Below are 27406 nucleotides of genomic sequence, written 5' to 3' on the forward strand. Positions count from 1 at the left end.
CTGACTTTAGGCCGCTCCACGCGCGTCGCGGCGCTCAGAGCGATCTGAACTGCCATTGCGGACTCGATAGTCACCGATGCTGGCCAAAGTGAATGAGAAACTCGGTGAAAAGTCAGACCAGCCATTCCCGGCATCGATTGCCATTACACTTCGCGTGATCGCAGGGCAAACCGCCTTCCAGCATGCTTCGCATTGCTCCGTGCGTGGCAGGGCGTGGCAGGGCGTGGCAGGCCGTGGCGTGGCGGGCTGGCGGGGCACGGGGGTCAAGCCACCAAGGCCGTTCTCAGCACGGAGGTACAATGGAAGCAGCCGTGGGTTCGAACACCGACCCCACTCACCAAGAAAACAAGAAAGACTTTCGTTTAAAGTAGTTTTGAAACTGAAGAATAAGCTGGTCTAGAGACGACCGGCTTTCCCATGTTGGCATCACGGGACAGCGTCTGGTGAAAAATTCACTCACAGTGGCATTGAAAGTCACCTCGATTCGCGGCATGAAATCGAATCGATTCCGCCCCATAAACCCGGGTGCGACATGGAGTCGTATTTTTGGGCGGGCTATCTTCCCCCGACTCGGCATGGTCCACAAACCACCCCACGCAATGAATTAGCCATTAAAACCGGCAGAAAACAAGGAGAACCGAAGTTGCCGGCTGGACGCGGGGGTCGCGGGGGATGCGCAGAAGGGGCCGCTGTGCCGCCGCGCCGGTCGGGGAGGTTGACAGCCAACGTCCGCCCAGCCCTGAAGTCCAACGCGGATAAAGTATGCATCACCGGGGTCATGATAAATGTAGATGCAGCAACGCCGCCCAGGGCCAGGCGGGCCAGGGCAGGCCTTCGGCCCACGGCCAGGCCCAGGGGAGCGAGGGTAGGCCGTTGTCCTACATCCATCCCCGACGCCAGCCGCCAGTCGTCCTCGGGGTCCCGGGGCACGCGCCGGCCGATTGGAGCCGAGAGCGTCCAACTCGCAAAAGTGTAACGCACCGAGCAGAGCGTCAGCCCGGTGCAAGCGAGTTGCTTTCAGAAGATTCCAATCAAGGGAGTGGCGGCGGGGCTTCGCAGCGCTTCGCAGTCGAGTCGGGTTGTCGTCGGCTTCGGCGACACGGTCGCACTTCGCCAGCAGACGCAGCAGACTCCCCCAGACAAACAGCGAGGTCAGCCGAGGCAAGGATCGCCGTCGCCCCCTTGCCCTGGCAGTGCCTGGCGGCATCGACTTGACCCGCCCTGCCGGGAAGGAAGCCGTATACGAGCTCCACGCGGTAAAACTGATTTGTGGGGAGGACGTTGACGTTAACTACGTCCAGCGCACAGACAGGTAGCAAGCCCAGGGGCTTGCCCTGGGGCCTCTGGAAGCCGAAGCCGCGTGCCTTGCGCAGTGTACGCACTCGCTACGCAGCGTTATGGCAGCCCAACACAAAGCCAAGGTCAAAGGGAAAGTGCCACCCTCGCTGCATGGCGTTAGTCCCCCCGCTAGCTCCCGCCAGCTCCCCTCTTTTGGCAAGTGGCTACTACTGCAGCGCAGAGGGTTCCTTGGCAGGCCCAGCGGTCTGGCGAGGCCGGCAGCGGGCCCAAATCCAATCTCACAAATATTGGAGCGCGGGGTGGTGCCGGTGGTGCCGCTGGGGAGCGGGGACCGTCGGGGACGCGGCGCCGTGTCGTCAAAGCGCCAAGTCCGGTCGCCGTCCAACCACCTTGACAATACCGCCAGCAACCGGTCTGCCCGGCCGGCCGGCAGCCGCGGCAGCCCTATCGGCAGGAGACACACGTCATACGAGACACTGCCCGGCAAAAAAAAAATAATTTAAAAAAAAAACAGAAACAGAAGTCTCTATTGGCGGTCTGTCTCATTCTGGATCTACGACACAGTTCAAGGAAATCCCCGAAATCGCCAGGAACGGAATCAAAGTTCAGTTCTGCCGTGCTAAAAATGCAGCCAGATCTTAATCTTGTACACATTCGGTACAAATCTGACTGACTGTCTATCTCGACGACGCTTAGTGTACTTAGTGCACGGTTACGTCTGAAGCGTGCCTTTCGGCGGTGCATTCGTCTCAGCAGGGCGGGAATTTCTGACATAGACAGACGGCAGCGGTATAAAGCGCCACCGCAGAGGCGCCACCGAAATCCTCGCGGTGTAATGCCGCCGGTAAACAAACTGTAAATCTCGGGAGAAATAAACTCCGAGCTCGGCAGAATCACGCGTGGCTCCGCTGGAAGTCGGAGAAAACTAGACCGGCGTGGTGCGTGACCCCGCGAGGCAAGCCACGGCGACCGCGGCGGCGACGCAAGAGCGCCTCGCGCGCAGCTTTCTCCACACTGACCAAAACAAGCGGCGCTGTTTGCAGTTTTTGCTGTCCAGATAAACGGTTCCGGTCGGCCCGCCCGCCTCGACCTCGGCCCGGCCGAGACGATGGCCGCGGAAACACAATCGATGATGCCACGCCGGCAATTGCAAGAGCTTTTTACCAACGCCGGCAATCGCAGCAACTTTTTGGGAGATTCCAATCAACGCAGGGAGCAATGTCACGGAGAAATAGACAACTGAAGCAGAGGACAGCTGGCCGAGGGCGCGCCCGGATTCCCCCACAAAGTTTATGGAGCCACCGACACATGCAGAGCAACACCTGACACGCCGAAGTATCGACATTTGTCATCCGAGGGTTCAAAGCCTCCGTACTTACCGCGAAATCAAAACAACAACTCCCGCGCGAACACTTCCACGAGGGCCGAAGCCGCCCAGTCGGAAAGTTCCGCAGACGCTAAAGTATCCGTTTGTCACAGCACACGCGTGTCGGACACGAGAAGACGCACGACGAGGCCGAGCCGGCGAGGCGCGGCAGTAGCAGCACGCAAGCACGGCAGCTACGGCAGTCCGGCGCGTACTGACTGACTGAACGACTGAACCAGGCGGCGCGGCCGCAGAGCCCCGCGCCCCGCTACGCCCCGCCGCCGAGCCGCGGCCGACCTTCGGCACCACCCGAAGCCGGCCCGAAGCCGGCCCGAAGCTGCGGTACCGCGGCCCGAAGACATCGCGGCTGGAGAGGGGCAGAAAGGATGCATCCCAGTCAAACGACGCTACGCCTGGAAACCATGAACCCTGCATAGCAGATGGCGGATGGGCACAGCAAACCGGAGCTTAGTGACCGTGTCTTTCAACTAGATGAGTCAAGTTTGCGCTGGAAATGCACGCCACGAAGTAAGAGTCATAACAATTCATCGAGTGTCGAGAAGACAAATATCAGTGAACCCCCACCGAACGGAGGCAGGTCGGACTGTGCATACACGGACACCATCAGTACCAAAGTCAACAGACTGGCGAACAGAACAGATGGAGCAAACGCAGGAGCACGAAGGCCGGTTGGAATAGAGTGGTTGGACTTGCACGCAACAAGACATAAGTTGGTCTCACGTGTTTTGGTACTAGGCAAATCAAGTATGTAAATTTAGTTAGCTGAACCAAAACACCTCAATTGGATGCTAAGGCACTTGTTCACAATCTCACATGCGGCAGGTGAAGAAGTAAGGATTATTTTATAAGCTATAGGAAGAGGATTAACTTGCGATAACACGAGTCACTTCAGACATTTTATTTGTTTCTATTGTAAGAACTTTGAAAGCATAACAAGAGTGGTCGTGTAGGACGCGGGCAGCGTATTGCTGGGGGTTGGCGTTGTCACACAACGAATGCTGGGCGACGTGTTGTCGACGGTGGTCAACGTCAAGGCACGCCCACAGCGAGCGACATTGCTGCCGGCGTATTTCGCTGGGTAAGGTTGCTGGCTCCCCGTATCCGGTGGCGGGAAATCGTTTCGTTTTTTTGCCGGAACTCAATCGAGGGGCTGACCCACGCAGTGGGCATCCCGCCGAGCACAAAGTAACATTGGCGTCAACAGCAGATCTCACCGCGGCCTGCTGCGGTGGCTGTCCCATACCCAGCCACCCGCAAACCGCAGAGCAGGCAGAACAGCGGGGGACGGACAACGGGCCCCGGCGGACCCCGTTGGGGGTCGGCAAGGAACGAGCAAGGTGTCATTCCGGCATGTTCCACCAGTTATGACACGCCTGGGGCTGTCCGTAATCAGCGTAACACCTTGCGGTCCATGCCTGGCCATGGCGGTGTGCATTTCTAGAACAGGGTGCTTGCTGTAATAAATTTTCTAGTTTGCTCAAACAAAGATTGTGACTGGTATCCAGATATAGCCCCCCGCCCCCTCCAGGCAGAGCAGCCGGGTCAAGGCCCCCTGATTTGCAGAGCGCCTGGCTAGACTGACTGTCTCTCCGGATGGATGCATGAATAATTGGCAACTGCCATCAACACTGGGGCACACCGTGATTTTCCTGTCAGCGATCCGACCCTCTCGCCGACGAGGCGGGGGGGCCAAGGAAGACTTGCAAAAAAAGCAGCATTCTAAACTCCAACATGTTCATTTAAAAGTAGAAATAAATAACAACGGCTTCAACATAGAGAATAGAGTGATTTTTGTACTCTGCGCCACCGTTCTAAGGTTTCAGCAAAAAGCTGACGGCAAAACAGCGACCGAGGCAAGGCCCGAAGTCGGGAGGGTAGGGCACAAAAACTCTACTTTGAGTACATAGACGCTCCCCCGCTGGCGTCCCGTGAGGCTTGGCCGGGCCTTGGCCGGGCCTTGGCCAGGGCCGCGAGCTGCTCTGAGGTTGGCAGCTCCGCGTCAATCTTGAAAGAGCGGAGATCGCGGCAGGCTTTAGCAGTGCGCCACCGAAGGGCCGTGGAGAATATTGAATGATACGGTCGGACAGGTTTGACTGGCAGGCGGTATTAATAATTTCAGGTGTTGCCTTTATGACATCATTTTTGCATGCAGCGCTGCGAAAAAATAAGAAACAAAAACATGCTGGATTGGTTTTGTATCTTTGAGGAGACAGTCAGAAAAAACGAAAGGCACACCAACAACGCGCGCAGTGCCATCCTGACCCAGACAATTTGGATCGCGAGTCTTCGGAGAAGGAAAAACGTCCTTCCTTTGTGTTCTTTGTTTGTACTGGTTTCGTATTTTTCTCTTTTTCCTTCGAGGAACCACGGAGCCAATCAGGCAGCCTTTGCAGTGCCCTGAAACACGGCCGTTGCAATGAGGCATCACGGTCTAGCCAGCGGGACGAACCTGGGCCACACAATGTGGGAGGAAAGTCTGGCGCTGCCTCGTCTTTTGCAGGGGAGTTGAGGGGAGAGTCAAAACAGAAGGGACAGCGTCACCGCAGTGGCCCTCCCGGCGCCTTTCAGCGGACAGGGAGATAGCAGGCGCAGAGATAGCGGCGCAGATGAGCAGCGGAGAGAAAAGGAGAATAGATGAGAAACAGTCCGCACACGTTGACAAGAAAAAAGAGATGGCTTTGGAGATAACTGTCCAGCAGTAAACGTGAATTTCACCCCCGAAAAAAAAAAACAGCGGTTAAATCTCGGGCTAAAAATCAGAGGTGCGCGTTGAAAGAGCGGCCAAGGACCACTTTTTACACACTTTCAGGGGTGCACTATAATGGCAAGCGCGGCGCTCCTAGCTACGCCCTTGGTCCGTTATATACTTTTTCGGGGATACACGGTTCCCTATCTCATTCAAAGCTCGAGCCCCCTCAGTCATTACGCGGGTAACGACGCCCCCAAACCCCGCGGGGCCCCGCCCCTCCGCCTTGCGCCTCGTTGTGAGCAGCGGTGAGGGGCAAACAAGACGACACGGACAAGAAAGCAGCGGAGATAGGGAGCGTCGACAGGAGGGAAACACCTGACGCGAATAAAGTCGTCGCATATTGTGGTGGTCTGGCTTTAGCCGTCCCTGGCATCTGAGGGGTGAGAATGTGGTCAAGGGGTGGCACAGCAGGAAGCGAGGGGGTGCGTCAGGCCAGGTCAGTAGGACGATATGCATGGAAACCCACTCAGGTGCGAGTCAGCAAAGTCCGCCAAAGTTTGCGTGAAACTTCCAGCCCGTGCTGTACACTCTTCAAAAGCGTAGGATGACCCTGACTACATGCAAAACAACTAGCATATACTCACACATCAAACTAGATTTCTGAAAGGCTCCACGCCAAACAAGGCCCGTAAATTCATCTTCCAGCAAACGCAAAATTAAGTTTTAAAAGACTCACTCCCTAGCAGACCTTTTTCGGCAGAGGCCACCTTCCGAGCCTTTGCTAGCCGTGCCATTTCACAGACCCCGCCACCGCCGCCACCCCAAACACGCAGCAGCGGTCAATTCGATTGGACCTGCCAGGCGGGCGGGGCGTGGCAAGGGCACGGTGTGTCAAGCACGCTCGCGGTCGACTGAGAGAAATGACTTATCCGTCTGTGGAACCCCCTGTCCTGTCCGTGTCTCTGGTAGTGCACGTAACGGATGACGCCACAGAACAGCCCGGATTTTCTAAGCGCCTCGTCGAGGGACCTCCTTCTTTGTGCGCACTCAGTCTCTGGGGTGAAAAAACTGAGTGTGTAGTAAATTGATTTAGGGCCGGAGTTTCGACAACGTAGAAGCCCAGAGTGACTGAGCCCCGGTGGGCGTTTGGCGCGCAAACGCACGGCCTTGCTCGAAACTAAGCCCGGCCAGTCCGATTCGTTAACAACATTAGGCAGCCAAACCGGCGCCCTGATTGGAGGACAGCAAGACGCGCCCCTTGATCAACAAGCACCACGACGCTCGGACCGCGCCTCGGACGGCCCTCATTTGCCTGCATATTCAAGCCCACGGCCTTCTGCGAGCTTCTGCGCCTGCTGGGCGGCCTCAGGCCTCGCCCTCCGGCCAGCAACCCCGCACTCCTGGAGAAGCCCACCAGGAAGGCCAGGCAACGAGCTCATTGTAACAAAGTCAGTCAGAGTTGCTCGAGGAGCAGGAATCACTGGAAGTCGAAAGGTGAGACATCTCACCCTTTAAGGGGTAAAGTCAAGCTAAAACAGAAGTCCCGCAAACGCGGCATTTCGTTCTCCGCAGGGCCACTTAAACTGCGCGATAACGACTGCATGCGTCGCCATTCGATAGCGCGCAATGCATACATTCACGGCGATAACTTTACACCAGTAAACTCCAAAGGGTGCGACGGAGAGGGAAAGCGTTGCCGGCGTTGCCGCCGCCACGGCGCGGCGCCGCGCCCGACCAGACGGCCTTACTGCAAACACTCACGCTCTTTGCTTCAAAGCTTCCGCCATAAAAGTCGGGCCGGCAAACTGTAAATTTCCATCCGGAACAACGTGATAAAGGAAAACTCTAACGGGGCGGCGCCATTACAAAAGGGGGGTGGAGGGGCAACAAGGGGTGGAGAAAGGGGCGGGGGCTACACGCACGATGACCCTGCAGCACGAAGCGCAGCGATACGGGGTGTTTATCGCCAAACTCGACATTTTTTGGCTGAAACCGCCGCTCTGGGATAAAACACAACGAAAACGCCCTTGCAACGCGTATCTAGTCAAGACAATTGCAGTCACGCTGCGGATTTTGGTGCAAGCCGTCCGTTCTATACGGCCGCCCAACTTTCTTCGGCAGGGCGACAGTCTCTTTCTCACTCGCGGCGAAACTAGATCCACCCTGTGTCGCCCTGGCAGCCAGCTATCCCCAATGCTGTGCGTGCGTCCCCAGGGCCGTGGCGGGGCGTGGCGGGGCGCTGCAGCGCTAGGGCGTGGCGGGAGTGGTGGGGTGTGTTAGGGCGTGGCGGGGTGTGGTGGGGCGTGGCGGGGCGCCAGAGGGTAGGGTCTCTAAACCACGCCAATATCCATTCACCGCGTCCGCAGTCTGCAGGACCACGCAGGACGACGTGTGGTTCGAGGCAAGCGCGCCAAGCCAAGCGCACCACGCGCTGGCAGGACACTGTCCAAGTGCCGCAGGCTTGCTGCTGGGACACAACAGCAGGCCCGACAGGACCCAAGGCCCTGCCTGCCAGCCCTGCCAATCACAAAGCGAGGCTGCGCGTTTTCCTAGAAGGATGCATCAAACATGCATGCCAGCCGCACCCGCCTAACAAGGCCTGCCGAGAGGCCAAAGAGGGTGGCAGGAGGAAAAGCAGGCGACCCGAGCGCTGCGGAGTGATGCTGGGGCGCTCGGCGGAAATGATTAGCCTGAACACTGAGGCGAAGACTCTGCGCTTGCAGCACTCCAAGACAGGCATAAAAGTTCGCCTTGGATCTACAGTAGAGCAACTACGCCTCCTAGGCAAACACGTGCTGCACGTCCTGGAGGACGAAGACACTGGAAGACACCGCCACCAGGGAGCACACTGCCATCGCGCGACGCGCTCTGCCGCCTCGACACTCTCGGCTTACAGCCAATACAACCCTGAAACCCTTGCCATGCCATAAGCCCTAAACCGCAAAACGACTCGGGGACGAACGAGCTTCAAAAGGGTCGCGGGGGGGGGGGCAGCCGCAGGGTAGGGCAGCAGGTGGGTTTTGCGTCCGCATCGCCTTCAACGACGCCCTCCCAGGCGTCGTCAACGTTAATTCCTGGAGATTTTGCCGGAAATCGGAGCACAGCGTCGAAGGGACGGTCCGGTGGTACCTAGGAGAAAGACGTGTGGTACCCATGGTACCAAGGAGAAAGCCAAGTGGCACCCATGGTGCTGAAGGGAAGACCGACTGGTACCAAAGAGAGAGCAAGGGGTACCAATGGTACCAAGTAGAAGGCAATGTGGTACCAATAGTACAAAGGGAAGGGCAAGTGGTACCAAAGAGAAGCGGCCAAGTGGTACCCAAGAGAAGAGCGAGTGGTACCAAAGAGAAGGCAAGTGGTACCCATGGTACTACCAAAGGGAAGGCCGATGCTGGAGAGACGGGCCAGGGACGACCAAGGGGCAGGGCCAAGGCACTCAAGGCAACGAGCCTTGACCTGTGTGCTTCGCGCCGGCATTAGAATATAAAAGGGGCGACAGTGTCACCGCGACGCGCCGCGACGGATGTGGGTGCTTAGCATCGTGCCCCCGCTCGGCCCGGACAGAGGGCCGGACAGACGAGCGGGCCGCGACGGCGGGCGGACGGACGCAGGACGGCGGCACTGGACAGGGCAATGACTGCCACGGGCAAAACGGGGGACTGCCTGTTGCACCGTGGGGAGCGTCATTGCGTCAATAATTTCAGTCGGGGCACACGGGGCTTCCACTGTACACCACATCCCGAATTTCCCGTTGAAAAGTGAGAACTCTCGAACGGCGAGACGAGCGACGGATCCTCAGGAGAAGAAAGATGGACAGCAGCGCGCCGACAACTGCACCACCGCGCCGGCCTTTAAACAGCGGGCACGGGGGGGGGGGGGGGGTACGTAACGAGATAAGCGGGGCGTGGCCGTGCAGCCTGGCACGGCCTGGCAGCAATGAGAAAGAAAGTGTCATCAATTTTCCAATAAGGGCGGAGGCCAGAGTCACATGGGGAAAGGCACTGCGACGCTGGAGTTACTTCTCTTGCTGGCAGCGCGGCTGAGACCCAGTAAAGTTAAACACGCCGCGACAAATCTGCACAGCACTGGCACCGACTTGAGGGCTCACGTGTCGGTGCATTTGGTGGTGGCGAACTTGGTGCATCCGTCTTGCTGTTCTTCGAGTTGGCTCTCAGAGTGCAGGCACGCCCGCAGCGGGCAGCAGCGGCGGTGCGGCTAGAGCTGAGCTTGCAGCAGTGGGTCACCGCCACTAAGCGGCGGCCCCCGCCGGCCCCCGGGGGACGCAGCGGAGACCTGTCGGGAATTTGCAGCGCTTAATTGCAGGCCCGTGGTGCTGACCACCTGGCCGTGCCCGGCCGTGCCCGACCCGGTCGTGACCGGCATGGGGCAGCAGAGATGCAACCCTCCGCCCCTCCGTGCACGTAACCACCATGCGGCACGGTGCATCCGGGCCGCTGCATTCACAACATGAGAGACATTAACAAGAGACAAACAAACCATGTAACAAGAATCTTCTTAATTGCACCAACAATGCTGCGAGCATTTTTCCTCTGCAATATACTCTTGTCCCCCAAGAACATGTTTTTCAGTGTGCCAATGCGGTGGCCATGAGGCGAGCCATGAGGGCACACCCGATTCGTCAACGCAAGATTAGAGATGCAGATAGTAGAATGTGTGTGTGGGGGGGGGGGTCATGGAAACCAATCAAACAAGCGTCAGGGCGTCGCGTCGTCATGGGGAACAAAACGTGTGTGTGTGTGTGTGTGTGTGTGTGTGTGTGTGTGTGTGTGTGTTGCGGGCTCAAAGCATAGAGCAATTCAGTGCATGTCGAGCAGGTCGCCGGATGCTAAAAGCAAACCGCGCGTCACAGTGCTGCTGTCATCCGCCAGCACACTCGTGTCAGGCTGCCAGAGGCTGCCAGAGGCCCCTCGCGCGCGGGCCGCCCGGCTTGACAAAGTCTATTCCTCGAACTACTAGCCGGCAGCAAAAACGGGGAGACACACAGAAACAAAAACACATTTACCTCAAACACGGACACGATCGATACCGAAAGTGACACCAGACGTCAGGCTCTTCATGAATATTTCGGCGTGACGACGACGCGAGCAGCGAGTTGAAAAGTTGTTTGAGTTGAAACTCAGTCCGGATTGGAACCCAATTACAGTGTACTTGTGTCGAATCAATATCAGCTAGCAGCCGGTTGGGTCTCTCGCTCACATAATACAGAAACAAATGTTGTTTTTTTTTTTCCTTTTTCTTTTCTTTTTTTGGCCTGTAAAGAACGGTAGAGATGCGAACCCAATAGAACGAGGGTCGAGACAAAGGGATTTCAATTAACCACACGACCAGACTTCAATCTGGCGCACACACAAGTCTCGTGTAAAATAATTGAAGGCGGTGGCACGGCGTGGCACGGCGAGGCACGGCACGGCAGTGCCAGGCACGCCCTGGGCACGCCCCAAACTCGACACTACTATACAGAAGTTGCAGAGCGTGCTACTCGGGGCCTCGCCTCCATACCGGTGGAGCCAGGAAACAAAAGCCAGCCCGTCAAACTTTAACCCTTCCCCCCTCCCCCTCCCCCGTGCCTGTGGCTTCGCCCTGGCCGCGGCTACCCCCTTGCACTCGTCCCGCAGCGCCGCAGCAAACACGGCACAGAATAACTTTGGAATGCCAATTTCACCTGCTCCCCGCGCTGCGCTTTCGACCAGAATGACGTTCTCTTTTCGCCGAGGCGGCAAATTAATTTGGCCCTCTGGCACACGCCTACACTACAGAGGCCGTCCCGCCTAACTTTTGCCGCCATCACCATCGACGTGCAGCGGGCCAGCCAGGCCAGCCGGGCCAGCCGGGCAGCCAGAGCTGGCAGCAGCCCGCCAAAGCCGCAAACGGCCTCAGCAATCCGTGCCAAACATCCCCACCTCCCCTAACCTACCCTCGCGCCCGCTCGTGCCACCGTGTCAAGTATTTATCACCCACTGGATATCTCATCGCCCAACTCATGCAATTTCCGAAACTCATTTAGACGACCATTCTAGGCGCCCAGACACTTGCCAAGTCCCGCCCGGTACCGCCACGCTCCCCCCACCCCCCGCCACTTACCCCCACCACCGAGCGGCCCGGCCACCCTCACACTGTTACCCACCAATAACCCTTCATCCAACACCTTCACTCGACGCCACCACTAAAAACAACGAGTTTTCCCCTAAACTTTTTTCTTGTTTTTTGTTTGGTTGTCACGAACCCGCCACCGATTACTTATTAAAAGCCCCCCAGTTCAGTGGCCTGTCTGGCCTGCATTTTCAGCTCGGCTCGTCGCGCCGCTCCCAGGACACTGCTCGCCCCCGGCCCCGCCGGCCCCGCCTCGCAGTGAGGGACTCTGAATTATTGAGGTTTCCAGCATAATTCCGGCACAACAATAGCCAAGTTGAGCGGACTCGACTCGCGCGTGCTGGGCTTGAAGAAGTCGTCCAAGAACACGGCCAAACTCACCAGCAGCGGCGCGGCCCGGCGCAGCAGGCCGCTCTGGAGAGACTTCATCCTTTCTGCGTGGCTGCTGCTGCTTCACGGCCGGCAAAGTGCAATAGTTGACCCAGGCCCCCCGCGAAGCCCGCCAAAAACCGACACACTCTTCTGAAAATTGATTGTACCGTTCTCTTTCGCCCTACTATGGAGAAAATCTCTGCCGTATTGATGCAGCCTGTGACCGCAAAGACGCGGTGAGTGTGCGGGAAGGCCCGTGAGTGCAAGAGAGACAGAGCGTGCTGCCGATGGACCGCGAGCACGGCCGAGCCCATAATTCGTCGGCCGGCGGAAGTTCCTTTAAACGGGAAATAATGACCGGACCAGGGCGGAAAATCCGGAAACTTTTCCGGGACGAACTCAATCCTCGAGACCATCCGGTGCATACATTCGCTAAGCCCCCGCAGCCTCCCCTCCCCCCCCTTTTTCCTTGGGCTCCCTTCCAGGCCAGGCCAATAATTAAAGCCTCAAGAATACTGGACTCATTGCCAAAATGAGCACGAGCCGAAAACAACGGAAAGGAAAAGAAGTATTAAGGAAGCCAAACGGACCAAGAGAAGGGGAGCAAATGGGGATGTGGGGCGGGGGGAGAGAAATAAAGAAAAGCATCCCAAGAAGTTTCGTTGGACAAACTTGATTAAAATGAGGCAGCGCCGGGCGTAAACGGCCGCAGCGGAATCAGTTGAATCAGTGAGAGAACACAATCGCACGCAACGGAGACCCGTGGGAAAAAAGAGAAGCGATACAAAATTCGAAATGTTATCGCATTTAAAGCAAACGGGATTTCTTTCGGTTTCAGACTCCAGGGCGGGATGCGCCCACCTATGCATGCCGGACACGTCTGCACTACTCGTCACAATATACGCGCGGCTGGCGCGGCGCCACGGTGGCTCCCTGCCCTCGCGGGGCGGGGCGGGGCGGGGCGGGGCGGGGCGGGGCGGGGCGGGGCGGGGCGGGGCGGGGCGGGCCGGCTCGGCTGCCAAACGACTGCACCATCCACTCCCTAAGCTAATTACGACCTACCCGTCCGACCGCCCCGACCCTGCAATTTTCCGACATCGGTAGCGGCATGCATGCATGCCCGGGTACTTACGCGCCCCTCCTCCCGCGAACCGCCAAAAAACACGTGTGTAAAAACCGTGTACAACAACGGGGCTAAACACCGGGGGTGTTTTTCACCCCCTGGAATTCGGGCAACCGCTGCTGGAGAAGCAAGCCAGCACGCGTTCGGCTACCCGTCCTCCAGCGGCTCCAGCGCCCCCAGTGCAGGCACGCAGGTGACGCCGTTGGGGCCGCGGGGGCCGCGGGGGCCGTGGGGCCGCAGCAGCAGGCATGCGGCGAGAAGGGCTGGCGCGCCATAGGGCTGCAGCGCCACTGCTGTCTCGCTAACCGGGTCGTCGCGGCACGGCGCGGCACCACTGTAAGGCTGGTGTGGCCCCGACAATATCTGGAATACGAAACTGCCGGGGACGGGGCTCGCGTTTCAGCATTCCGCCAGGAACGGGGGCAGCGGTGGTGCACTGCGAGCAGCGCCACGCACGTTGCCGCTGTCGTCCAAAGGGGTCGCCCGCTGCAGCGCGGCCCGACACGCTGCGAGGCAGCCCTTGTACACTGCCAAAAATGAGTTCTCTGTCTCCACTTACCTTGGGATACCTTGGGAAAGTGAAAAGAAAATTTTCAGCGCGTGCAACCTCGCGGGGGGTTGTTTGTTAACGGGTCAGAAAAGGAAGGCGTGAGGTGTGTGGGTGGGGGAACCAGAGGGGCGGCAAGCAGCGAGGGGAGGGGGGAGGGTTCGCAGTGCAGCCACCGAGCCGCGAACCGGGCACCCGGCCCATTGGCCATTCTCTACCCGGCCCAGCCAATCGCCAATAAATTGTCACCCGCTCCATTGAAAATCACGCATTTACGTGTGAACGGGTTAAAGACCCGTCTCCAGAGCCATTCCCGCTAGCCGCCTGTAGCCGCGCCGCACCGCGCCGCAGCCCCGGGGCTAAAAGCCCCCGGGCCGCACAATGCATTGCGAATCGGGCGACGGAAAACGAATATCGCCCGCCAAAGAGGGAGCCGCGCCTCGCAAAAGTGCGAGTAAATTAGCACCATCATTCTTTCGGCGGAAAAGGCGGCTTTGGGGCCGAGCCGAAGAGGGTCGAAGCGAGCCGAAGCGACCCGAAGCCGGGCCGAGAGCCGAGTGAGGCACTTTGCAGCGGCGGCGAGTTCAAGGCTCCAAGGCCTCCAGGCGCCGAGTCGGTTGGGTTGCCTACGCGTCGCTTCACAGGGGCTCTGACGCACATTGGGCCAGAACACCAGTAGCGGTGGCCAAAACCCTAGATGCGTTTTGAGCTCCAGACGAGCTAAATGGGGCTCAAACCAAACGTGTGACCCCACTAATGGAGAGCAATCCAGTGATAGGGTCACACGATCGGTTCGAGTCCCATTTAGCGACTCTGGAGCTCCAAACGCGTCTAGAATTTCGGCCGCCTCCGCCGGTCTTTCTGGCCCACTGTGGGCCGGTGACCATTTTTGCCTTCTTACGTGGCAGCAGCCCCACGGCAACGCTCCCCTTACAACAAACGACAATGCCGTGCCAAAAACGGACGCAACACACCGTGCGGTAGCACCGGCCTGGAAAAAGAGAGCGAAGGCGGGGGCGGGGGTAGCCATTTCATTAGGGGCGCACTTTATCTTGCTGAGTGCTAATTGGCTGGCCGGGGCGTCTGGGGCGCTCATCGCGGAGGTCTGATGTACTGCCCCCCCCCCCTTTTTCCCCGCCACTGCTGACTCACCTTCACCGCCACCCCTTCTCCTGCGCCGCCCAATCAAACCCCCAATGGCGACCGGCCAGCCGTCCGAGCGTCCGTCCGAGCGTCACCGCGTCACCTGTTAGCAGCAGCGGCCCCTAATCAAGGAGCTTGCACGCTTGCGCCTCGAGTGGAGCACAAATGGGCCCCCGGGGTTGCGGTTTTCCGTTCGACACACGCACGCGCACGCACGCACGCACACACACACACACACACACACACACACACACACACACGAACACGCGCGCGGCCGTGCGCCCCGTGGCTCTGACTGATGCGTGCTGAAACGGGACTCCGCCAGCGCGCAAGCCCGGCTCTCCATCTCACCGGCGGCGAGGCGAGGCAAGGCGAGGCGAGGCAAGGCGAGGCAACCGAATTAGGGGCAGCAAGTTCCCCGCGGGGCCAAGGCCGAATCCGGGGATTCAATTTCAGGGCGGCCCGAAATGAAATACCGGATTTGTCTGGAGAGGCACTTCTTGCTGCACGCCGCCCTGCTTCCAGTGTGCTGGCGCTCCACGGTGCAGGCTGGTCGCCCCGTGAGAGCGAGAGAGACGGAGCGACAAAAGCCCTCGGCGCGAGGCCGCGGTGCTAATAACGCACGCAGAGCGGTGGGGCGGCAACCAATAACGGTTGACGGGCTGTTTGGACTGTCCACACGGCGCGGGGACGCAGGCTCGGACGCAGGCTCGGCCGCAGGCCGCAGCGACACGCTGCCGGAGGGCCGCGTGCGGACATCGCTCCGTCTCCCTCGCACGCCCACGCGCCCGCGGGACGCCCCACGAGTGCGAGAGAGACGGAGAGCCGCGTTCGGAAGCCACCTTCCAGTGTGGACGCGCGTGGAATGAGCCCCCCGCGCAATTAGACTGGCAGCCTTGCAATGCGTCGATCTGGCGGCCAGAGCCAGCAAGGACCCGGAGGAGAAGAATTGATCGCTCTCGCCACTCTGGAAACGAAACCAAACGAAACGAAAGCGCCACTTCCACATTCAATGTCAAATTTTCAACTGGAGACACGAAAAAAAAATTCCCCAACACCTTGCCTTTTCTTGGGTTAAAAAACAAAGTAAACGTTTTTAAGGGTGTATGGGCAAGCAAATTTGGCCTCGGCTCGACCTTTACCGTGCTGGGACGGTGGTGCTGGGGGTTGCTAGGCGTAGTCAGACTGCGGGCAGACGCGGCTAGGCCAGGGAAGGTCTGTGTGGCGGGAAGGGGGGGGGGGGGATAGCAGGGGCGGCAGGGGCCTCTGTGGACGAGGAAAGTTTCCGATGCCACTAATTCCACGCGCTTGTTTCGCCATTAGTTACTGCGGTCTTCTTTCGCAACGGTTATTACGACCAGCACACCAGTTTGCCGACGGCACGGGCACGAAAAAAAAGGTTTGCTCGCCCAGCGAAGGCGTCTGCTTAATGTGAAGACGGAGAAAATATTTTTTTTTTTTCGTCGACTAAATGTTTGTGGCGGTCAGGGTCAGACCGAACAGATCAACTGAGGCATTAGCAGGGGTATCTAACTCCCCCTCCCCTTTTTGCCGTGTACCCTGCATTCGGTGATTCGCCTCGACATGGCCAATAATTTGCGCTACCCGGCCGTTTTCCCGGCACCCGGTCGGCACCCGGTCCGCCTTGCCGTTGGTTGGCGTGGCGTTGGCTTGGCGTTGCGCCGCTTGGCGCGGAGGGCGGAAGGGCGCTTCTTTCGACACTTGGAGTCCCTTTGAAGGCGAGGCCAAGGCGGCCAAGGCCCGACGATTTGAACGGCGGCAGCGGCGCAGCGGCCGATCCGATCTCAAGGAAATGAAGAAGTGAGGAAGGCGACGACGCTGCGCCTTGCGCCGCACACTCGCGATTGATCAAAGGACGCGGGGCTGTTACTGCTGCCTTTGTACGGGTAACGAGCGCCCCGCCCCGCCCCGCCCCGCCCCGCCACGCCCCGCCCCGCCACGCCCCGCCCCGCCACGCCCCGCCATGTCGACTGTGTCGCCGCTTTCACGGATTGGCTCGGCTGCTACACTCGACACACAGCCGGGGGATGCATTCGCTGCAGCGACGGTCGAGAAAAGCAAGGACAGCACGAGTGGCCGGTTACAACGACAAAGGTGCAAGTTCCAGGGCGGTTCCAGGGCGGTTCCAGAGCGGTTCCAGGCAGTGCCGGGGCGGCCTCCCCGGACCGGCCACCCTCCGGGGCGCCTTAGCACCTCCGGGCGCCAAGGTGTGTGACCACGACGATAAATATCCCGGAGGCCACCCTCGGCGGACTCTGCAGCAAGGGGCTGGATTCCGCTGGCACCGGGTCGCCGCACCGCGACGCTCTTTGCTTTGAATGTACTGCTGCTGAACTTGTACAAAAAAAAAAAGAAAGGAAGAAAAACACGGGCGGACTCACAGAATTCGCTGCGAAATAAATCGCAGACCGCATCAACAAAACAGAAACAACGCGTTAACGAAACCGTCGAAAAAAAAGAGAGAAGAAGACAAGGGGGAAAGGAGGAACCCTGCGGCCTTGGGTTGGTGTGCTTTGTTTTGCTTACACTCGCCAGGCGAAGCGCGCTTGCGAGCGCAGCATCGGAAAATACATACTGGAAATCGAAAAGCACCCCTTTGGGCCCTCGGGGCGGTGCCCGGCCGTCCAGACAGCCAGCCAGGCGAGTAACTAGACCTCACAGGGCCGAACCATTTCCGGGCATTCGGTTCCCCCTAAAAGGCTGGGCGCACTCAGGCCAGGCCAAAGCAAAGTGGCACGGTCGTATGAATTTTGGATGAGCAACTTTGATTTCAGCGAGCGAGGGCTCAGGGCACAACAGGATGCAAAAAGCGAAACACAGCCGAGAAGAGCGAGCACTGCACAGAGCGCAACATGTGTGCCGGACAATACACACTCGCACTCTCTCACTCTCTTTCGGCGCCGCGGCTCCTTCGGCCTCTCCACCTGGCAACTTTTTATATCAAAACTTGCCCGGAGAACATAAATGGTGCAAACTTGTTTCTATTCATGGCCTGGGGCATTGGTAGGTCCGGCCCGGTCCACCCCTCGCCCTCTCCTCTCCTCCCTGGCCGTCAGGCGCGGATACACGGGGGGGGCAAAGGGTGTTTTGCCCCCCCCAAAAGCTAAGGCTGAAAAAAATCGCGCATTTTGCCCTGTCATTGACTAGTGGAACTGGTAGAACTGCAAAATTTTCTCAGCTCGCTTCGCTCGCGAACAATTTACTTTTACCAACCTAAATATCTTTAAGAACCGCAAATTTTCTCAGCTCGCAAACGAACGCTGACCACCCTGGAAAGTCGTAAGAACCGCAAATGTTTTTAGTGCTCACTTCGCTTGCAAACAAATTACGCGTTTACCACTCTAAAAAGTCTTAAGAAGCGCAAATTTTCTGAGCTCGCTTCGCTCGCAAACAAATAACGTTTGCCACCCTATAAAGCCCTAAGAACCGCAAATTTTCTGAAGCTCGCTTCGCTCGCACACGTTTAGCACCAAAAGATCCTTAAAACCGCAAATTTTCTGAGCTTGCTTCGCTCGCAAACAATTTACGTTTACCACTCCTTTAATACATTCAATCGTGTTAAAAATTGATTTAAAAAAAGCACCTGCAGAACCTCCTGATAAGAAGGCAACCCTCATTGCCGTGCTTGTCTTCGTCCGGCGGCCCCTGAAGGTAGGCAACCCACCATGTTTGCCCCCCCCAGGACGGACGTCCAGATCCGCGCCTGCTGGCCGTCCAGGGGGAGGGGGCAGTGCGGGGGGTGTCTACGGAGTGGTCTGGTAAGCGCTAATATGCTCGGTATTAATTCAATGGGACGCCACTCGCTGAGAAGAGGGCGGTGTCTCTCACGCTCCCCAGGTTCCGATCCAAAAAACGAAATAATTGAGAGTACCCTCTTGCCGGGGGCGAGACGAGGGAAGCGGGAGGCACAGACAAGGCTCCTACACGGTATCCCTTTTCCTCTTTCCGCGGGGCTTCACCGGGCTTGGCAGCGCCACGTGGGGGCACGTGGTGTTTGAACAGTCAACACTGCCTTCGCGCCGCTGTGCGCCGCTGTGCGGACACACGCACACACACGGCCGGCCGCCCCACGCCGCAAAAACCTTTTCACGGAAAAGTGTGGGCCGGAATACCCCCTCCTCCACCCCTCCCCCTTTCCCGAAAAGAAAAGTTCATTAGCGTGTCCCTCACGTGAGATTCGAGGCTTTGCCTGACGAAAGTGGAAACCGAGACTTACTTCTACCGAAGAAGGTACTTTTGACAGAGCATCAGCCAATGCTCTATGGCTTTTCCGTCGGACTCGCCATGATTGGTGCAATCGGAATGGGTTCGAAGGCACAGCACCAACAATGGACGCGACATACATTAAGTGCACTGCACGGTCTTTTGAATCTCGAGAGACCAAACGCGTCGTCGTCCCGCCAAAACCGTTCGGCCAATGAGTCATCCGGGCGACTGCGGGTTGCTGACACTGCGACAAAGACAGAGTTGGACGCCCTTGCAATGCGGCGGGGCGGCAGGGCCTTGGGCGCAGCGGCAGGGACGAGGGAGGGTCCTCTCGGCCGGACAGCGAGGCTGGCGCAAGGGCTGGCGCAAGGGCTGGCGCAAGGGCTGGCGCAAGGGCTGGCGCTCGACACGGCTCGGTCCTCTGCTCGCTCTCTACGCGTTCTGCAGGCTAAGCAGTTCCACCAACCTGCTTGTTCCGAGCCCCGGGGTCATTCCTCCAGCGGCCCGCTCCAGCACGCCGGACAGTGGTTCCGTCGCTCTGTCCCCCTCGCACTCCCGGCGCGCCCCGCGGCGGTGCGAGAGAGACGGAGCGACGCGGCGCGCGGCCCATGCAAAAGCATAGGCCGCCTGGCATCCGCCCAGGAGGGCGACGGGGAGGTGTCGCCGGCCGTGATGACGTCATGTTTCCGTAATCCGCCTCCCCTCTTGTCACATCGGGCAAAAAACCAAGACTGAGGTTGCTGATCTTTTGTCACTACATTGAACTGCGAGAAAAGATAAGCATCTCTGACAGCTTTGGAAAGGAGTATTTATGAACGTGCCGCTCGTGACGAGGGGTGGGGGAGAGCGACTGACCTCCCCCTTTGCATCTTCCCTCTTTGTCGTTCTTTCCCGGACGGCGGCGGTCGGTGGCGGTCGCGCAAGCAGCGCAAGCCAACGGACCTTGTTCCAGCGCGGCGTGGCGCGGCGGGGGAGGGGGAGGGGCGGCGAGGGGCCGATACGGGCATCAGGGGCACTCAACACAGCGTGGCGGGGCGTGGCGGGGCGTGGCGGGGCGTGGCGGGGCGTGGCGGGGCGTGGCGGAGTTGAGGCGGAACCAGGGGGACGCAGGGGAGGGTACCATCTGCTACAGAATCTGTTCTGGACAGGGCCTGCCTCTCCCCTCGGCATCCCTTGCACTGTCCCGGCCCGCTGCCCCCCCCCCTAACCCGCGACGCCCCCGCGACGCCCCGCCCTGCGCCAGCGAGCACCAAGCACCACGGCGGCATCTGCCTCCACGGCCACGGCGCGCTACACGTGTTTGAGGCGGCGACTTGTTCGCGTTTCTCGCTCCCCGTCCCACCACACTCTAAATTTCTCACAGAGTCCATGACACACAAGAAACTCCACAAAGTATCCATAAGGCATGATGAATTTTCAAAGGTGGGTAATGTTCACTTGACTTTTAGAGCGCAGACGACGGAAAACTGCAACTTAATTTGGCAGATGAGCGCGAGAGATAGAGACACGGCCGTGCAATGAGAAAGAGAGGAAGAGAGAGTGGCCACAAGGCGTGTGGAACCCGCTGCCCGAAAAACAAACGGCAGAGGAAAATACCGCTAAAACACGTTTATCATCGGCGATCTTCGTCCCTTATTGCCAGCATTGTTCGCCTTATCTCCTCCCTATGTGCCAACCCGCCCCGCCCCGCGAGTAGTTGCTCACCCAGCTGTTTCACGGCTGGACAGTGGCCAAACGACCCCCAGCAGCCTCCGGCTAAGGCCCGGAATCCCGTCCTAGGCCCGAAAAGGGGCCCTATAATCCCGCTATGAGTTGCCCACCGCTCTCCACTCGAAGGGCCCCGACAGTGGAGGTGCACTACTTGCCCGCCGCCGCCGCAATCCTTATGGACACGCGTGAGTTCGGTTCCCCTTCCACTCCACGCGAGGACCGCGCGGGGACCGCCCAGTGTGGGCCGCCCTGTGCGTCCGCCGACGACAGGACCGCTCCATTTCAGATTCTCGGCATTCGCTCAGTCGCGTCCCTCCGCCCTCTGCCTCTCCGCCTCCACGCTGGCAGCGGGTCAGAGGGTCCTGCTGGACCAACACTGCGGTGGCGACCCGGGCCCCACACTGTGAGAAACAACTACACTGGATCGCGCCGCGCGCCGCTGGGCTTCGAGTTGGGGTGACGAAAAAAAGCGCCTGCCGAGTTTGCGTAGGCAACCCGCAGACAGGCAAGGCGAGCGGGACTGCCTATCCCGGATCCCACAGGGGCTTAGCCGCAAACCAAAAATCTTGACAACATGATTGCTGCTCAGCCAAGGCAGGTCTGGGATTGCATTTGAATCGGACAGCACTGAGAAACAGTTTAGCAGAACGGCAGCTCAGCCGGCGGCAGCTGAATGTGGGCTCTTCGGCCGCCAGTGGTAAATTGATGGCGAGCCTACACCTACACTGGGCACTGGGCCTCACTGGACGCCTCGGAGCGGTCCCCGCCTTGGTTCCCGCTGGTGCTGGTTCCTGCCCGAATGTCACATTCCCCGCTCCGCGCTCCGCAGCACAAGATGACGGCCATTCCCGGCATTCCAGCAAAAGTCCGCAGCGCCACAGGAATGACGAATTCCCGGGCACGACGCCGGTATTCTGATTCCGAACATGCACTGTCTCTCTCGCACGCCCGCGCGACGCCGACTGCGACAGAGACGGAAGTATCCTCTCATTCTCGCGCAGACAGAGGGAGGGAGAGAGCGCGCGCCACGCTCCAAGTTCAATGTCGTTTCCAAATATTGACTCAGCGGGACGTGCCGCGGTGTCCGGCACGCCCCGTCACGTCGCCGTCGTCACGTCAGCCGTGACGAGGGCGCGACCCACGTGTGACGCGCCTGTCACGCGGTGGCCGAAACATAGTGTGTTACTCCACTCGGCGGCATTGAACGTTTTGACTCGCTGCAGCGGCGGGTCCGGCACGGCATGACGGCAGTGGGGCCGAGCGGGGCCGAGCGGGGCCCACGACGAGAGCCCCTTGCTGACGGTCCTGCCGCCTCTCCTCCTTTGAGGTCCCCGAGGGCAACGGCGCGCCGCGGCGTCCCTGCTTGCAGAATCCTTTTGGCCGGCGCCTTTGGCCCGTCCTTCCAGGTCCTTCCAGGTCCTTCCAGGACGACGCCTTAATGTAAACGTCACAGTCCCGTCCCACATTCAGCTGGAGAGGGAAGCCCCACACACACCCACGCATGCACGCACGCGCGCGCGCACACACGCGCACACACACACACACACACACACACACACACACACACACACACACACACACACACACACACACACACACACACACACACACACACACAGTACAGTACAGTACAGTACAGTAATATAAAATGTGCATCAAGTTAAAAAAGTTACTTCTTTATGGGAGTTTCTTGCGGACAGGAACAGGGGGCGTCATCCGACCTCTGGAACAGAGAAAAATGGAAAACGTGAGAAGGTGACTGACAGTGGCAACATCCGAAGTCCCTGTCAGAAATGTGGATCTTCCTTCATATCGATTCGGTCAGAGGTCGGCTTAAGAGCGACCACAGATAGAAATATTTTTCTACTTCAGAACGGCGGCGCACGGCAGGCAAGGCCTGGGGCAAGGCCGGCTTGGTAATCGTTCCCTTTTTTAATTTATCGTCTCGCTCGCTCCTTGTTTGTGTTTGTTTTGAGCAGACCGGGGCGCTTCATCAGCGGTGTGCGCTATCATCGGCGATTCCACGCACGAGCGGCCCGGGCGAGGCGGGGCGGGGCGGGGCCGACTGCGCGCCATGGCCGCCAAAAAGTTGCAGCACACTCACGCGCACACGCACACGACGTTCAGCGGGCGGCCGGTCGCACGGTCGTCGCGGTCTTTCCCTCGACCGCGCTGCTGACTGCAGGCCTGCAGGCGCGGCAAGGTTCAACGAAACTGCTGAGTGGGCGACGCAGCACCATCTCCAGCATCTCGACCTCCCGATATGATCGCCTTTCATCCGCGCATCGCGCAGCGCACATCCGCGGCCAGTTTAACGGAATGGCACAAAGAGTGGGAGGCGCAGGCCCTCCATCACAACGAAGCGAACACGCTCGGCCAAAAAAGAAGCGACCGCCTCTGTCTCTCTCGCACCCCTGCGGAGGGCCCCGCGAGTGCGACAGAGACGGAGTCGGGTGGCAGACGGGCCCTTGCTGCGCTGCACCGCGCTGCCACCGCGGCGCACCGGGCCGCGCGCTGCTCTCCTTCATCTGCCCCGAGTTCAACGTCCGCGCGGCACGGCGCGGCGCGGCGCAGCGCGGCCTGGGAATGACTCGCTGCACCGCGGCGTCGTGCCGCTACGCCGCGCCACGCCGCCACTCCCGCGTCCACCACGGCCGGCCCGACCTTGTAGGGCACCGGGACACGCGGCGGGTATCAAGCACTGCCACGCTCTTTTCACACTTCTAGATAGCAAAAAAAATGGTGTCTATTTATTTTTGTCTTGTATTTCTTACGAAAGGTCAGTTACTAAACGAGTAGGTGACTGTGACTGGCTGGCGTGGCCCTCTCTCTTCCGCTGTTCTCCAGCGGCCCTCCAGCGACCCTCCAGTGGCCCGCCAGCAGTTCTCCAGCGGCCCTCGCCGCCGGCCCCGTGTACCTCGTCACGGCCCCGCCGGCCCCGCCGGCCCCGGGGCCCTGGCCGGCCTGGCCCTACTCAATCCCTGCAGCTGGCCGATTTCCAGCCAAACCCTCCTGGCAATATAAGGTGGACACGGCGCTGGCCTGGCCACGGCCTGCCGCTATCAGCCTTATAGAGATGCAAATTTTCCGGAAACTTTCAAAGGGTCGGAAAAAAACCGGAAAAGTTGGAAAAAAACTTAGAAAATTTGGAAAAAAAGGAAAAATAGGAAAAATTAGTTTTTAAGCACTATGAACATGAAACCTACCACTTTTGTGCTTTTTTACAACTTTACCTATACTGACAACCCGAGATTAACAACAGCAAGCTCAAAAAACGCACGAGAAGGAGTCATAACAGGGTATAAGTAGTTTGAGTGCACTGAGAATCGTGTTCACAGTAGGGTTAAAGGTATGCTTTTAGCCTACTTTCAGGCGAAATGCCCGACTTTTTGCCTACTTTTCAGGCTGAATCTTTCCAATTTTTCCGAGGCCAGGGAAAAAAACGGAAAAAAACACTGTTTTTTTCCAATGTTTCCGGAAACTTTCCGGGCATTTTCATCCCTACAGCCTTATCTAGGTCAGGCCGGCCGGGGAGGGGGGAGGGCACTGCCGCCGCTGAGGAACCGAAAAAGGGGGTCTTTAATGGGTGGCCCTCGCCGAACAGCAGGAGGGACGAGCCAAAAAAAATTGCCACCTGACGCGCACATCGAGGAGCGGCACGGTGGAGAGAGTGCCGACGGGGGCACGAGTGGGCGGACAGCACACTGCTCTGTCTCTCTCGCACTTACGGGGCGTGCCGCATAGGTGCGAGAGAGACAGAGCGACGAAAACGACTCTCGAAATCAGTCCCAGTGACGTGCACGACGACGTCCACAACCACGCGGCGCGCGTGGGAGCCAGCAGTCGACCTGTTCCGTTCGACCCGCCCCTACAAAGGACAGTCAAACACTCCCCCGCTCCTCTTTTTTCCTCTCTCTCTCTCTCTCTCTCTCTCTCTCTCTCTCTCTCTCTCTCTCTCTCTCTCTCTCTCTCTCTCTCTCTCTCTCTCTCGGCCATTGGTCATTCCGGGATCAACGGCAAGTGCGGAGGCGTCCAATTACACAGACGGCCGCGCCGCCGGGGGCCAGCAGCGCCAGCAGCGCCATTCCGAACAATAGTCGCTCCGTCTCTCTCGCACTCGTGCGGCGTCCCGTGCAGGTGCGAGAGAGACAGAGCGACGAAACAGCGATGGGACGCAGTCTGCAGGACCGCCAGGGCCAGGGCCGGCCAGGGCCCTTCGCGCCTGTCTATCTATTTGGTCAGCACCAACACACTAACACACTGGCGCCTCTCATTACACGGGACACAATTAACCGGCCAGCGCAGCCGTCCCTCCGCCATCCGTCCGCCTGTCTGTCTGTCTGTCTGTCTGCCTGTCGTCTATCTGTCCGTCCGTCACCAGCCGTCCATTCGCCCTGGCGCCCTGGCAGCGACAAACTCCGGACCCTTTGTTGCGTATTAGACGGCAGGTCATGCAGTAAACCAGTTCCACATTGCCCAGCCCAGCCAGCCCCAGCCCGGCGGGCCCCACGGGGGGTGGCCGGGCAGGGGGAGGGGGAATGACACAGTCTAGCCGTGGATGCAGCAGCGAAATGTTGCATGCCGCCACGGTCGACCACGGTCCGCCCGGCCTCGCCCTGCCTCGCCCCGGCTGACCGTAAAGCGTTCCTAATAGACGCGCCGCTTGCCGCCCGCCTGCGTCGCTATTAACTCCCCCACCCCCTCGGACACACACGCACACACACACTCACGTGCGCACACACACAGAGGAACGCGCGCATATCAACCCGGAGCGCACCTAGGCGCACATCAACACACATACGTACAGCCGGCTGCCGGGGCCGCCGCATATGCAGAGCAGTTAACCCTCTCAGCCAATCGCACACGCCACCTCGGCCAAGAGGGCCGGAGGGACCGCGGGAGGGTAGGGGTAGCAGGGTGGAAGGCCGGAGGGGGCCGGAGGGGGCCGGAGGGGGCTGCTCTTATCTCGCGTTCACTCTCCAGCGCACTCCCTTCGCACGGCCTGGCCTGGCCATGGCCTGGCCGCCACTCCGGACCCCTCTGGGGCCCTCCACGGCCCCTCTGCAGCCCGCCGGCCGCCGCCGGCCGCGCGCGAGTGCGACGGAGACGGAGGGATGCACCGCGCCGAAGCCCTTCACGACGAAGGGGTCGAAGGCGAACGACGGCCGAATAACGCGCGGAGGAAAGAACCCACAATTTAGATCACCTGCCGCCGCCGGCGGCGCGTCGCGGCGCTGCTGGAGACAGAAATGTGTCCGGGTGGAGTGGGGCCCCCTTCGGGCCCCTTCAGCCCCCGCGGGGCACAGGGGGGCACTAGGGCCTTGAAGGGATGCGCCACCAGCACGCCGAACAGTGCGCTCCGCGTGTGCGCGTCTCCCTCGCTCCTCCCTGGGACGCGATGGGAGTGAGAGAGACAGCGCGCCGGGCACGCCGCACCACCTCGCATCGGCAGGTGCGCCGTGCCCGGCCGTGCCCGCACGCAGACGGCCCCTCGGGGAGTCCTCTGGAACCGAACGCAGCGCGGCTCGGCTCGCGGCGCTACTACGTGGCAGTGTGGCAGCCAAGGCGTCACACTCGAAACTTTGTCGCAGTTTTTACTGTTAAAAAAACTGCCGCCTCGTTTTCCCCTTTCGGTACGAGGAGTCGTCCGTGTGACCTGACCGCGGACACTGGGAAACCTGGAAGGTTTTTCTTCGAGCGCCCAGCCTGGCCCCTAAGCTCGCCTGCCGGGTCACCTGGTAACACTGGCTTCTGCTGGAACCGGGCATAAAGCGAGGGCGCCTCGCCTCGCCTCGCCTCGCCTCGGGTCCATCGGGTGAAAGACGGGCCGATGTCTTCCGTACTTTGTGGGGGGGGGCTCGAGGGGTACATGAAGCAGCCCCCGGCCGCACCGCCACCGCCACCCCGCCCCGTCCCCGCAGCCTCCGAGCATTATCTAAAATCTATTGTCTTTGAGACATAACAATTCAGTCCCAGCATTCAATTTCCACGCCGGCCAGGGAGAAAAAAGCGAGAGAGGAGAGGAGGGGCCGCAACCGCGGGCGCAAAAAGGGAAAAGGAGACAGCGAGGAATAAAATGGGCAAAAGATAGGAGTTGGGGCAGTTCAAGTACGTGCAAGTTTATTTTCCTGAGAAAGCCAAAGGAGAGGGCCAAAGCCCCAGGCAGGCAGGCAGGCAGGCCGGTCGGGCTGCTGGGCCCCAAGCCAATCTGCGGGGTAAGCATGCCCCGCCGACCCATAACCTCGGCCACACTCTCCTTCTTTGTCGCCACCGTCTCCTTCTCACTTACTTTGCGACCTAATCGCCGGAGATTTATTGATAATCGAATGCCTCTGGCCGGCGAGCCAGGGGAGGAGAAAAAAAAAAGAAAATAGGGAGAGAAAGTCCGCTTCGCTTGGACCTAAATAATCGTAACGGGTCTGTGGGGTGGCGAGGCAACTTTCCGCACTTTCGGAACTTGAATCCACCTTCGAAATCCAGCAGCTGAAGGTCGATGGAGCATTTCATGTTCCTCAGAAAACTGCTCCCTCAAAAAACCCTGCTTTTTAGTGAAGCTACACTGCTGCTGGGTCCGATTTAAAAATTCATTCAATCTGGTGCATCCGAGTGCATCTTCGAAAATCTTAGAATTATTTTGGTATTAAAAGCAGTGCTTCTCCCCAACCGGACTGCCGGGTCTGAAGAGTCTGAGAAAGCAGTGCCTGAAGAACTATGATGCGTCAAGCACGTGGAAGGAAGAGCCAAAGAGGTTGCCTTCCCAGCATTTATAATGCAGCTCCAGAACGCAGCCGAGGCCGC

General features: G+C 59.2%; 1 long non-coding RNA gene across 1 annotated transcript in view; it reads right to left on the reverse strand.

The window, feature by feature from the left end:
- LOC117643607 overlaps nucleotides 1-27406 on the reverse strand; it is a 40801-nt gene that overhangs the window by 3686 nt on the left and 9709 nt on the right. Inside the window, exon 2 of the long non-coding RNA XR_004587627.1 lies at nucleotides 22282-22331. This is a non-coding gene — a long non-coding RNA (uncharacterized LOC117643607). The remainder of the gene's footprint in view (nucleotides 1-22281; nucleotides 22332-27406) is intronic.

Source organism: Thrips palmi, unplaced genomic scaffold (assembly GCF_012932325.1).
Source record: "Thrips palmi isolate BJ-2018 unplaced genomic scaffold, TpBJ-2018v1 HiC_scaffold_17, whole genome shotgun sequence".
Classification (NCBI taxonomy): domain Eukaryota; kingdom Metazoa; phylum Arthropoda; class Insecta; order Thysanoptera; family Thripidae; genus Thrips; species Thrips palmi.